Genomic DNA, 13,184 nt, shown 5'->3' with positions numbered 1-13,184 from the left:
ACTGGGATGCTCTATCAAGAGGAGAGGAGCACTTTATTTCGCACCTCAACAGCAGCAGAAAGAGTAATTACGAAGAGAGTAAATAAACACGACCGTGTTCTCTATTTGCACGAGGAACGGATGTCATGGTAACCATCTATGTGACAGTCCAGGGAAACAGAGTTACATCTTTATTTGACATCCATTTTAACCGAACCTCTCGCAATAATTGGGTGGCGGAATGATGAGGGGGTGCCCACTTCGATGTTTTCCTGCCCCCGACACCGTGCATTGTGTTGTGTTGTCATTTTAACTTTAACACATTCCGCCCTCCCAGTCCCGACACGCTAACTGCACTATGAAGGCAGGAGTGGGCAAGGTTGCTGACGTCAGCAAAAAGAGTCATAGCATCGCACGCATCGTCCGCCACACTTGCGTCGCTCGCTGGTTTCTCTCCTCTCAGACCGTTCTGTAGATATATCAGCGACTCTGTGCTTTGTTTTGTTCAGTAGCTAGCGGTAGCGAGCTCGTGCTCTAGTGCAATCCACCGGCTTCTTTTCTCCAGCTAAATTGCTTTCACTGTGCTGAGGTAAGTGCATAGTTCGTTCTACACATAAACGATTTTCGATTATGATTTTTTTTATTTTTTTTTTATTTCCATTGAAGTTTCCTTTTAAGAGGTGTGGGAGTACTGTGCGTATCCGGGATTGATAATGCACCGAGTTCTTTGTTAAGTTTTCTTTGAAACTTCTTTATCCAGTGTGTAATTTGTACGCATGGAGTTTTATAAATTTCACGAACCAGCAAAAAAAAAAGTCATAATTCAAAACCTTCAGAATCTAAAAAACATGACTTTACTTAAAATTCTGCTGTAGTTAATTTTGTGGATTCAGAAAAAAGGTTCTAGACCATCTATATTAAAAAAATGATGTATTTATAAAATCAATTTTGCTTGTTTACTCTATAAATTTTTTTTAATAATTAATGAAGCAATTAGCCTCTTATATATTCAAGATAATTTTATACTTTACTCAGAAAATAACCACAGAAATTTTCAAATTAAAGCAACTGCTATCGTCCAAAGAAATTATGCATCTCTTTCTAATGCATATCTACTCATCAACTGCAGGATTGTGCTGCCAGATTGTTTCAATGTCTTTTTTAAAGACAAATAGTAATGTGTGATGACCAAAGTTAGCGTGCCTACTGTTAATTTATTAGCAGTACACCGTGGTGGATCCAGTGGAGGACGATTGGAGTAACTTCTGCCCATGGAGCCTTAGTAAATTAAATCAAATGCTGTGTTTTATGTTATTGGTATCTTTTATAGAAATATATCATCATTGGTATATCGCCACCCCCTCTATAAAAACTGTCTGGATCCACTGATTTTTTTTATCAGATTACAATGGATTACATTTCTGGTTTGGGATTAACCTGCTGTAAAATGCAGCTGCACTAACACTATAACTTTGTTACCATTTAACAATTTCCTTCTCTGACGCATATTTTGCTGTTAACTATTTTAAGACTACATTTGATGACTTAATATTCAGTTTAATAAGTTATCGCATTTTAAGAGCAATATTCTAAAATGTTTCGTTGCAGATGAGAACTTAACGTGCGACAGATTTTTGAACCAGCGCGCGCCTACATTTGATGACAGTAATACGAAACATTAGAATTAAAATTAAGCCGCGATGCCATCTGGTGGAAAACTAACGAAACGACTAAAAGCAGAATATATATATATATAATAAATTGAAAATTGTATTCTTTAACGTTTTGGTTACAAAAATGGTTTATTATATTCTTAAATACATATTATTCGATCTTATAGCATTGCTAAGAACTCTTGCTGTTTGAATGAAGCAGTTTTGTAAAATTAAAATGATAAAAAAAAACAAACACGAAATCTGAACTATGGTTACGTTTCTCTTAAAAAGTTTCCTAATGTTTAAAGTAGCGTTACTCTTCAACCTAGAATCCTTGCTTGCCTGAGTACTGCAATCACGTATGGCATCTTTTTATGTTAATGTGAATTCTAAAGAGAAAATCCTTTTAGAGTTATAATGGCAATCTTTTCGTTTATCAATTTCTGAAAAATGTGATAAGTCAATTCAAATTTTTGAAGGAAAATGAAACTTGTATACAAATTACAATTGCTAATTACATTGCACTTTTATTTTCAAAACATATACGGTTCTACCCACTACACTGATTTTTAATGGCTTCCATACTGCTGAGTTTAGTGGAATCCATTTGGCTATTTAGGTTTTTTTAACCCCTCGAAATCTGAGTGTTCTGTTGTCAGTCTATTTCGTAATAGATTCAATACAAATTTTATTTGAGAATTGTTCGCATGAATTGCTTTAGCCAAATGCAATTTTCGTAATAGGAGAAAACTGTACTGCAAAAGATGCCCAGAAAGAAGAAATAACATTAGGATAATGAGATTCATTTTTATTGATATCCTAATGCAGGGGTTTCACCTTTTTTAGTACACAAAGCACCAAGTTGTTGTCTAGAATAATAAAGGAATGCTAAATTGTTTTATAGAATATCAAAAAATTGAACATTTTCAAAAAAGTCGTTTATCAGACATACATTTTAAAAAAATATTTGAATACTATTAATTTAGATTATATAAAAAGAATTCTTATCTAATTTAAATGAGCAGTATTCAAACATCTCTAAGAAATAAATAAGTTTTCTAAAATACATTAATAAAACAGAATTTCAAGAAGTCTCAAAACCGGGCTTATCTTCTGTTGACTACTCTTTGGCTATCTGAAATATCGCTCAAATTCTGAAGTTTTCTTTTTAAAAAGCTGCAATCTTCTTGTTAAACGAGAAACCTTCAGAATTTGAGTGATATTTCAGACTGCGGATTTGTCCTTTTATTTTTAGAAGCCAGCACGTAATTTGCATATCAAATCTCGATTTCACAAATAGGATTATAAGCATAATGATGATATTCATCTATAGAAAAGTACCATCAGTTCATGAACATCAGATTAGAGGCCCTGTCTTAATGCAATTTATTCAGCAACTTCAATTCTTAAACTCATATAATTCAATTTCCTGATTTTCTAATTCAGAAATATTCAAAATACTGAAGGCCAGAAACATGTTCAGTGACTTCTGATTTAACCATAAATGGAAACATTATTTCTAAAAACAGAAAAAAAATTGAGGATAGCTTTAGACAAGAATATTTTCATATCCACGGGTTAAAAATGCGGATATAGTACAGTATTCTAGGATATGTATTAGGACATATCAAGTTCGGAAGACGAAGGCCTATTTTGAAAGATAAAGATCACAGGACAGGGAGATGGTGGTGTAGATTTTTGTTTTGGTGGGGAGAGAGCAGGAAGTTAGAAACAGAGTAGGACAACAAAAATAACCCAAGGAAAAAAGAATAAAGAGATATTACATCATAATACAACACTACTGAGAGTATGTTCATTCGTCAGTTAAAAGAGCAAGCAAGCCACCCCCAAAATCAAATGTTTGGAAAGATCGTGAAGGATAATACGACCATTAACTTAAAGCTTGTTAAGTGACTACTGAAGACTATTCAGGGCCTGTTGATAATTAAATGCATTGCAACAGGAAATCGCAAAGCTATTCTTGAGAATTAGTAGTAAAAACATACCGCAGGGAAACGAAGTTAGTGGTTAAACCAACTGCGAAGAGAAAGATCTATGCAAAGGGCATCGTGTCGTGAAAGTACACAAAGGGAAGGGAATAAATCCCACCAGTGGAAGAATGTAATGTGGAGGGAATGACAAGATAAAATCATCGTGCTTGTTAAATTGAATTTAAGCACGCTAACTCTGGAATATTTAGGAGCAGTAACTGCTGAAAACCACACTGAAGTTTCCATCTTCAATTGATTACTTCTTTGACGGATAAGTGGATCAAAATTATGTTCTGTACATAAAGAAGTTTTCCGTGGCAGTTGAGTCTGCTCAATAGATCGCTATGCCACTCGTTTGGATTTGTTTGGGTCCGATTCCCGTTGGAAATTGGAGGAATTCTTTAGGCCTCTTCAAACGAGGTTGTAGTTGGTCGATCTCGGATGTGGAGTTTTCTGCCTCTCGACACGTGAATCGGTCTATGAACAAATAGATGTGCTCTGCAGACAAAACGCACTTGGTCCGTATTAGGATTATTCACCCAATATGGGAGGAGTGTGAAGTGAGAGATTACTACGAAAGGAAGCAGAATTGTTTCCCTATATTCCACTCATATAAGGAAGCAATTCTACTCATTTATGAGTATTAAAAGTAACAGAAAGTAAGTTCGGTAGTCCTCATGATATAACCGAAAATCCAGTCGAAATGAAAGCCGAGTTAAACAAATATTTTGCAACTATCTTTACTATTTAAACTACCACATTAGTGACAAGAGGGAACAGCGTAGGCCGACTTTAACTAACTAAGTCACATGATGATATCAGAAAAGCGCTTATCTGTGTTCTGCTGCTTAAAAAGTTTTGGACCAACTGCAAGTGTAGTCCTCAAACTAGTAGCTAAAGTTTAATGTACCAATGGAGAAGTATTGTACTTCGCAAACAGAAATCCAGGAGTAGTTTATAGATTGGGCAGAGAAATTATGTGTGGATCTTCTAACTGGTCCACATATCCGTATGTGGACCAGTTAGAAGATGCGATCTGCAGAGCTTTACAACTTAGAGGGAATTTGATTAAAGTGTATAAGATCCCTCAAGTGACAGAGTATCAACAGTTCACCTAGCCTTTAAGTTGCTCTTAAATATGTCAAACAAAGAGGCACCAGCCGGTTCATTGACTGGGATGAGTCCACAATGTCTCATAAAGCTGCCTACAGTTAAGGAATGAGAGGAGTATTTCTGATGTTGGTCGATGATGTTTGCCAAAAACTGCCAGTCATTCCACGTGGAACCAAATGTGATAAAGTATGGGCCCGCCTTAAAACTTCAAACATTTGGTACTCTGACGGATAACGCAGCTGTCCTACCACATCATGAGGAAAAGGCCTGTGTTTGATTCCCCCCATGATGAGAGGAATTGTAATGGGCTCTTTTTTCACCGTAGCTGAGGCATTCGGTGTAGGGAGGGATTTATAAGATCCCACCAGGAAATTCAGATTTTTTTATCCACAAGAAAAACTGGCCGGGCAATACACCACTCAAGACCTTAGTTTATTTTGCAAGAAACAAAATAACATATATTTAGAAGATAATTTGTTGAAACTCTCTGAGAATAGGGAAACCGCTTTTTCCTTTTTTTAAATAAAAGCCTGGAAAATGGACTATTGAATCTGCTAAGCTATTTTAAAGGAAACTATTGTGAAAACAGTAATACTTCATGAAGTTAAATAGGCAGGTTGGTTCGAAACGTTTTGCATCACTCCCGTGACCACGAATGGCTTCACCAAAGGGTTATCCTGGAAAAAAAATGATGCGATCAGTACTATAAAGGGAGATAAAATATATTTATAACATTTATATATATATAAACTATTTAAATAATACGCATGTATATATTTATATATTGTATGTGCACAAGCCTTCGTGGTAGCCCAGTGGATATAATCACTCTTCTCCCTACAAACACACAATGTATAAAAATTGTGAACCGATTTCTTTTATTTATCAAAATTAATGAATTGTCAGGAAACATCATTTTCATCATCTCAGCGTAATTATTCCAATGGGGAGCACCGATCTCTGGGGACAAGGAATGCCAATCATAATTCTTCCAGAAACTAATTAAAAACAAACAGATAGTGGTTAAAATTAAAATGGAGCGTAAAAAGAAACATAAAACTGAAGAAGTATAAGCTTACTAAAGTTGTGATGGCAACTGTCCAGTAAGAAGAATGCAGACAAATAGGGAAGATGTACGAAAAATGTGTCTGCAGACTTGATAAATTATCAGGTTTATAAAAAATGGAAAATATTCGACAAACACTCCTTGATAATCAGTACAGAATGCGGTAAAGGCAATTTCTTTGAGAAATTTTAAAAGCTTTTCTCATACGATATCCGATTTTCTTTAAACAGCTTAATCCTGGAACTTAATTTTCAATTTTTTACATTAATTTCTAAAATCAGTGTTCTAATATAATTTTCTGGCAATTTGATGGAAATGTAAACCCCATAGCTCCGATAGCTATGGGATTAATCTTAGCTCTTGAGGTACATAGTGTACTGTGCACATCATGTACCTCAAGTAATGTATTCAATTAGTTGATAATCTTCATATAAGCTTACAGCAAAATGTTAGCAGGTGATGTTAAAAGTAACCAGAAATTTTGCGGAGTACATACACTTGCGTTATGTTGTTTTATTATGGCTTGCTGGAAATCTATCCTTTACTGAAAGCGAGACTAATTCATGATGCCAAAAGCGCATACATATCTCTAGAAATTGTATTTTGAGATGTTTCTCTGAAGCTGTCTATGATTTCACAATATAGGCCCAACTTATACAAATACAATTATCCACGTGATCGAATTGTACCTTATAGTAGAAATAAAACGACACTACAAAGCTAGAGATTCGAAATTGCATGAAGAACTATGAAATTTCTGGAGCTTTTGCCACCTACGTACTGTGTGCTATCGGAGATGTGTGGTTAATCGAATGCCAGTGTGAAGACATATTGTCCCACCGTTTCTTAGACCAATTAAGACTTTCCGGCTCATTTTCCACGAATTTCAGCGTTTCCATCAGAAGACGTTTATGACTAGAACAGCTTTTCCTTCCAAGCTACACAATTTTGTGTTAATATTGAATGATGCGCTAGCGCCATGGAGTCTTTTTTGCACCTTGGAGAAGGCGAAGTCTTCAATTGAAAGAACTGGGCCTTTGTCTCTGGGTCTTACGCCCACGATTTATTAACAGTAATTGATGGAAGAAACAGTGTGGGCCAGCAGCAATACGCTGAAACGCATTGCATCCCCAAACCTTGCGTTAACATTTATTGACATGTCCTATTAGAAATATCAGTTTTACTATAAACTTCGGACAGTTAAACGCCAGTCACTCCTGATTAGATTACGAACACAAGCAATTTAATCATTGTTTTTTTTTTTAAGTTGAAGGGCGGCCAGAGCGAGATACACATTTAAAAATCTAGCATCTTCGACGAACAAGCCATCCTCTTTGAGTTTTCCAACAACACTTAGCATCTTCTCCAAAAGAAAAGCTGTTTTAATACTTTCTGAGTTTCTGTTGCAAATTTACCCAAATATGAAACAAACTTCGATGCAAATTTTCTGCTCAATAAATTCACTCATTTTAGAGCACGACGAAATACACAGAATACTTTCTATTCGAAGTGTGCTGATTCAGAATGACTGCACATAAACGGATGAATCATATCTTGTTATGTTTAGAAGAGTCACCAAACATGTGACAAGTCGCAACATGTTTGGTGACTCATATGATACAAAGTCAATCTCTCGAAACTTTTTATCTATTGCACATTGTATACATTTTAAATAACATCTAAAAGTTATTCTAGGTTTTTTGTGATTATTTTAGCCATTTACAGTAAAAAAATTAAAAACCTTAATTATCAAAATTTTTTAATTTTAAATACACATTTAAAAATCTAGCATAATGAACATTCGTTTCCTATTAGAAACACACCATGAAATACAGAAATTGTCTTTGCAACCATCTGGATCTGCATAAAGCACTTTTTAAATGTCTCTATGGAGATATGAAGAGAGAAAAAAAGCTTACTTTATGCTTTCATAAATATTGCGAAAGTGATTTTTCCCTTCTTTTATACAATAAATTCTTTCTGCGTACGTGAAGTGGTTTTTTGAGTGATTTTACACAGGATATCTTACGATCCTCTGAATCTCAGGATTAAGAAGATTACCAACAACGGGTTGACCCAGAATAGTTGCCACTATCGGTGCCAAAAAGTTACGCTTTCAGTTTATAGATTTAAAGGAAAAATGAAACACAACTTTGAAAATCTGCCAATAAAACACCAGCAGGAGACTGCTTGGCGCTCAACGAAATTATTTCCTTTTTTGTACTTCATAAATCTGCTGTGATAATCGATCATTGGGAAAATTAAATCTGATTTAGAATTGTCGAAGAAGTATTTCATAACCTGCTGTTGTATCTGATATACAACGTCATAAACATACTCAACAGCAGTCTATGTCATAGAATGCTATAAAATAAATATTACACGACAAAAACCTTGAAGGCTGTAACTTTTTTTTATCTAACTCATAAACTAAGACTTAAGGGTTATGCTACAGCATAGTCTATTACGAAACTTACCTCCAACTTACTCTTTCCAGAAGTATATTTCTTAATGCTGTTTCATATGAATGTCATAATTTCTCGAAAGTTTACGCCAAATCTATAAAAAAAATGCATTTACTTAAACAGTAAATCATTGTTCGGGTTAGTTAAGTCCTTCATGGATATTCCCTGATGTTTAGAAGTTTAATTCTCTTGACGAGCAATGAGGGATTTTAAGATTAAGAAATTCTCATTTCAGAGGCTTAAATCTTGTCGGAGTAACATTTATATCCATCATAAACAACAGTCTTATTTAATGAGAGCATCCATACAACTACCTAACTGCTCTGGAAATTTCTAGAACAATATAAAGTTACTCTACAAGACTTTAAACCTAAGAAAAATATATGAATCTTCTCTCTTATATCTCCTTTAGTGAATATGAAGTACTTTTATCTACTGCAAAGTAGAGAATTACAATGATTAATTGCTTATGCGGGAAAGAACTTTATTTACGCTTTGAAGATTTCTCCGCACACTTTCTCAGTCTTGCAGAGAAGAGATATTTACAGGGGCACCACTCTTATCTTTAGTAATACATGAAACTTGGATAGTATCAATTTTCGTTTCTGGCGTGTTAATTTTGATTCAACGATATCTAAGGTTATATTGTCAGCATTTTGTCAACTAGCAATTTAATTTTCTAGAATAATACAATTCAGAAAAGTAATAAATCCATTTCTACGTGTATTTGGCCAGTAATTAATTCCCGAAGAATTAATTGCTAGCAGAGATAATCTGTATCAGATAATTGAGAGCCAACTTTATTTTTAATGCTGAACCAAAGCTACTTCACTTAAAAGTAATGCATTCGTGCGAGGTTAACATCCGATTCTTGTTCAGAATCCTTAAAGAGATGGTTACGTACCTATTGGATAAATACTATCCAATAGGAGACTAAAATCCGAGCAGCTGATAACGAATAATAACTTGTAGTATATGTATTATTATAATAATGACATTTCAATGAATTCCTTCTATATTAAGTGTATGAACAGAGAAGCAACATCCTCAATTTTGCTTGGATAGCAAAAGTTCAATCAATAACTCATGATCCTATTGTATTTATTTATTGTATTATTGCATCATATTTATATCTAACATACTACTATAGTTGAAAGAGTGTAAATAGGTCACCCCATCTTTCACAGTCGTATATAGGTCACCTTATTTTTCAATAGCCTACTCTGAATACGGGGTGAGTTACAGTAACAGTTTCTCTCCGCTATCAGTAAAATTTTTCTGTGAGTTCTTGTCACAGTGGAAACCTATGATAATAAATAATTTATTCTTGTGCTTCCATTTTTTTAAATTGTTCACTCTGTGAATATTAAAAAAAAGTAAATGCGCCACAGGAATTTATTGGATGAACAGTAGATACTGTACTGGCAAACCCTATTGGAATAGGTTTTAGGTAAAGTTGTGTCTCACCTGAAGGAGACTGGATACAGCGTGATATTGAAAATTGGTATCTACGAGGACTGTCCAGACAAAACACGATAAAGGATTCATAAGTACAACCTCTAAACCTTAAAAGAAAATAATCCTAGCTTTGCTGATTAACTGAGTATGCCCAGGAATAGCCAACTTATTATTCTTGTTTTCTTAAAACCACTACTGGGTTCGCTTATCGTGGTGGAGCTAGATGATCTTAGCAATTATACTGAGAGGTTAATGAGGTATATCGAACTGCTTTTGGAAAGATAAGAAATTAACTCTGAGCGAACAGAAAATAAAAAAATATGTTTTTTTATCATGTTCTTACCAACTTCTCTTGCTATTTATAGCCCTAAATGTTTTGTTACTTTGATTTATGGCTACAATATTCAGGAATTTCTAATTGACAGTGATCAATAAACTTCATGACAACCTTTTCATTCTTTTCAATAAATAAATTTTTGATATATTGGGCATCTCGCCCAATTCGTTTACTCAGCGCTGTCTTCGGCAAGCAGTTGACATTTTGTGTGTAGAAGGCTGGCTAAAAAAAGCAATACAATGCTTCCATGCCAACTTTCTTTTACGAGTTCGTTTTGAAGCACACTACAAATTCAAAGAAAATGTCATTTGGATTACAAAAGATAGAATGCCACTACTCTGATTTCACTGAATTTAAACTTGCTTTATCAAAGTCTTCACTTCTTATAGCAGCTCTTATTCGACTTTCTAGCCAAAACGAAGGCTGCACCAGTTCTATTTCTATTTCCCCTGTCTATCAATCTTAAAGAATCACAATAGAAACTTGAAAGATTAGTAAAGTTTATTACGACACTTAAAAAGCTGACCAATTCTCCCCCTTTCTCACAAAATCAATGCAAGTAGTAAAACTTATTTGCATAAGTTGAGATTATAAAAGACTGGTTTAATACGTTGGTATACAATATGACGATGAAGTTTTTTTATTGAAATGCTGATTAAATCGGAATAAGGTGTCAACCAGATTAGTGCTGATGGATGTACCTGTTGGGCAAAGATTAGTGTAACCGCACCCGTTTTCCTTGAAGTTTAGTAATGCGCTGGGAGTTTGTCTTTTCTTCCATTCCTTATGACTTTCCTGTTTACTTTTGAAATACAACTTGGTTCAGGTGTGAACCATGACCTAGTGCGTGATGTCAGATCGACCCTTTTGAATGCTTCTTTCTTGGTTAAATGTGTAAACCATTTTATTAACAGTTGAGTTCATTCATACACGAGAAAGTTGTTCAGAAAATCCAGGGATAGAATTTTATGAGCTTTAGAATTTTGTCTTTATTAAGGAATCTTGGCGATGAAATTAATATATGTTTCTTCCACGTGAAAGAGCTTCTTTTAGCAGGAGATAAGACGGCTTGAAGTTCCAATATAGTATAGAAGTGGTTAAATTGAGAATTTCGTTGGTGGAACCTTGCATTGGATTGAGGAAACAGCAAAGATTGAAGAATTCCATAACAGAGCCATTGGCATGAGAAATAAGTGAAATTTTTTCGATATTATTTGCATTGGACTGAATATTTGCTTGCTGGATCATTCCTAATGAAGATTGCGGACCTCCTGAAGGAGACTTCACGAAATTTGCGTGATCAGAACGTCCTCGACCACGAAGTTTGTTTAAATTTCAACAAGATATGTGATATTGGCAGCTTCAAATTGACATTGCGAGTAGGGTAGGAATTTGTTATTAAGGCTGCCTACATTCTGTACAGAGGGGTTCAGAGTTCAAATCGCCGCAGAAATTGAGATGTGCCGATAACGGCTGGTGAGTTTTTTGCTAAAAGGTTAGCCTGCATTCTAGGCATGGTGACTGTTGCCCTGGGTGTCTTGTGGCTATAATACGGCAAGGCGAGGATCTCTTTTTCTCATTACAGAATAAACTCAGATTATTTAAAAATCGTGCATGAAAAACAAACAAAAACAAAAAATGCTTCATATGCAGAATCGTTCTAACTTTGATTTAAGAAACCAACAAAATAATTAGTCCTCTCCCTTCGTTCCAGTCGTGGTTCTTTTGCAAGCTCCAATAAACGATTTGCAAATTATAATAAGGTCTAATAAGGAAGGCTGCCTATCTTTTCGTATCCTCTTTCGCCTGGTTGACTTTTTAATACAATGATGTAAATAAGCCCACGGTCCTTCGTGTTATGTAATAATTTGGGTTTAATTAGGATCGTGGCGCTACTTAGAGATGGATAAATTCCATCAAAATACAATTAGTTGGAAATACACAGCTTAAAGATTCTAATGGGAGGAGAAACCAGAAAATCGATATCAAATTTGTGTTTTAGTATAAAAAAACCGGATTTTCTAAGATTAAAAAAAAACTGTAATTATTTCGCTTCGGAATAAGCATCCAGTAATGTTTATTTTGAGTCTTGCTCCATTAATGCCAGTAGTTCTTCTTCTTCTTTCGAAAACTACCGGAAATCGCTTTTAGTTTCCGGAAACTTTACGTTAGATTCAATGGTCAAGAGAATTCCATTTCTTCCTTTTATTATTCTCTCAGTTCTTTGTTACTCTAACCTTTCAATCTAATTTTCTTCAGAGCATCTACAACAACTTAATAAGCTTTTTCTTAATTAAGTCTCATTTTTCGAGTTTCCTTCATCCCACTGAGGCGTACTGAATTCAATTTATGAAGTCCTTGAAGAGTGTAATTAAGTAACTTGCCATCACAGATACGTAAAGATAAATCGTGGCGTATCGTAATAAACAAAAACACATTTCCATCTTCGGACTATCATTTATTTCAGAGAAAGAAGAAAATGAATTTAACACCCAACGTTCATTCATTATTTCCATCTTGGAATGACGGAGTTGTCCATTGTGTGTTTGTTTGTTTTTTGTACAATTATAGCATCTGTTGTTCGGAGTATTTCGTTAACCTTGAAATAAATCAAACATTCTATCCAGCAATGCAATCTCCTCCGAGATTGCATTGGTGGATAGAAAATTTCAAATCTCTTTAACAGAATGGCCTGCAATATCCATCAAAGAAGCGCAATCAAATTCTAATAGCTATTACGCGCCTGTAATATTTATTTGGAAGATTGTTGTTGGGATTTTGAATAAACAACAGAACATTTTTTATGTACGTACAGATATATCTATAAGGGTTGCCAAAATAATGGAAACACTTGATATGAAAGACGATAAAAGCTGATGTTTATTTAGTGGTGATATAAAAAGGTACATGAAGGAAATGGCCGACTTTTTGAATACCAAAGAGGTCAAAATTTTGGTGCGCGTTTAGCAGGGGCACCGGTGAATGAAACTGCTAATTTGTTTAATATATCCAGAGCAAATGTATCGAAAGCGATCTGCTTCACCAAGTATGTAAAAAGTCTGATAATACGATTGTGGCAGAAAATCAAAGCTGACTAGAAGAGTATTGCAGCACGGAAAC

The 13,184-nt window shown here is 34.7% G+C and overlaps 1 protein-coding gene across 3 annotated transcripts in view; it reads left to right on the top strand.

The window, feature by feature from the left end:
• The window catches only part of LOC150087907 (uncharacterized), a 172,297-nt gene that overhangs the window by 45,768 nt on the left and 113,345 nt on the right, over nucleotides 1–13,184 (top strand). Inside the window, exon 1 of one of the 3 annotated variants that reach the window (XM_090369266.1) lies at nucleotides 394–568. The exons of the other annotated variants lie outside the window; for them this stretch is intronic. The gene's annotated coding sequence lies outside the window, so the exon portion shown is untranslated. Of the gene's footprint in view, nucleotides 1–393; nucleotides 569–13,184 lie in introns of those variants that run through there. 3 annotated transcript variants of the gene reach the window in all.

The sequence above is a fragment of the Mastigoproctus giganteus genome, chromosome 3 (assembly GCF_048544385.1).
Source record: "Mastigoproctus giganteus isolate SK-2022 chromosome 3, ASM4854438v1, whole genome shotgun sequence".
Lineage (NCBI taxonomy): Eukaryota > Metazoa > Arthropoda > Arachnida > Uropygi > Thelyphonidae > Mastigoproctus > Mastigoproctus giganteus.
Note: the sequence above shows the minus strand (reverse complement) of the source record. Positions and strands in the feature narration are given on the sequence as shown.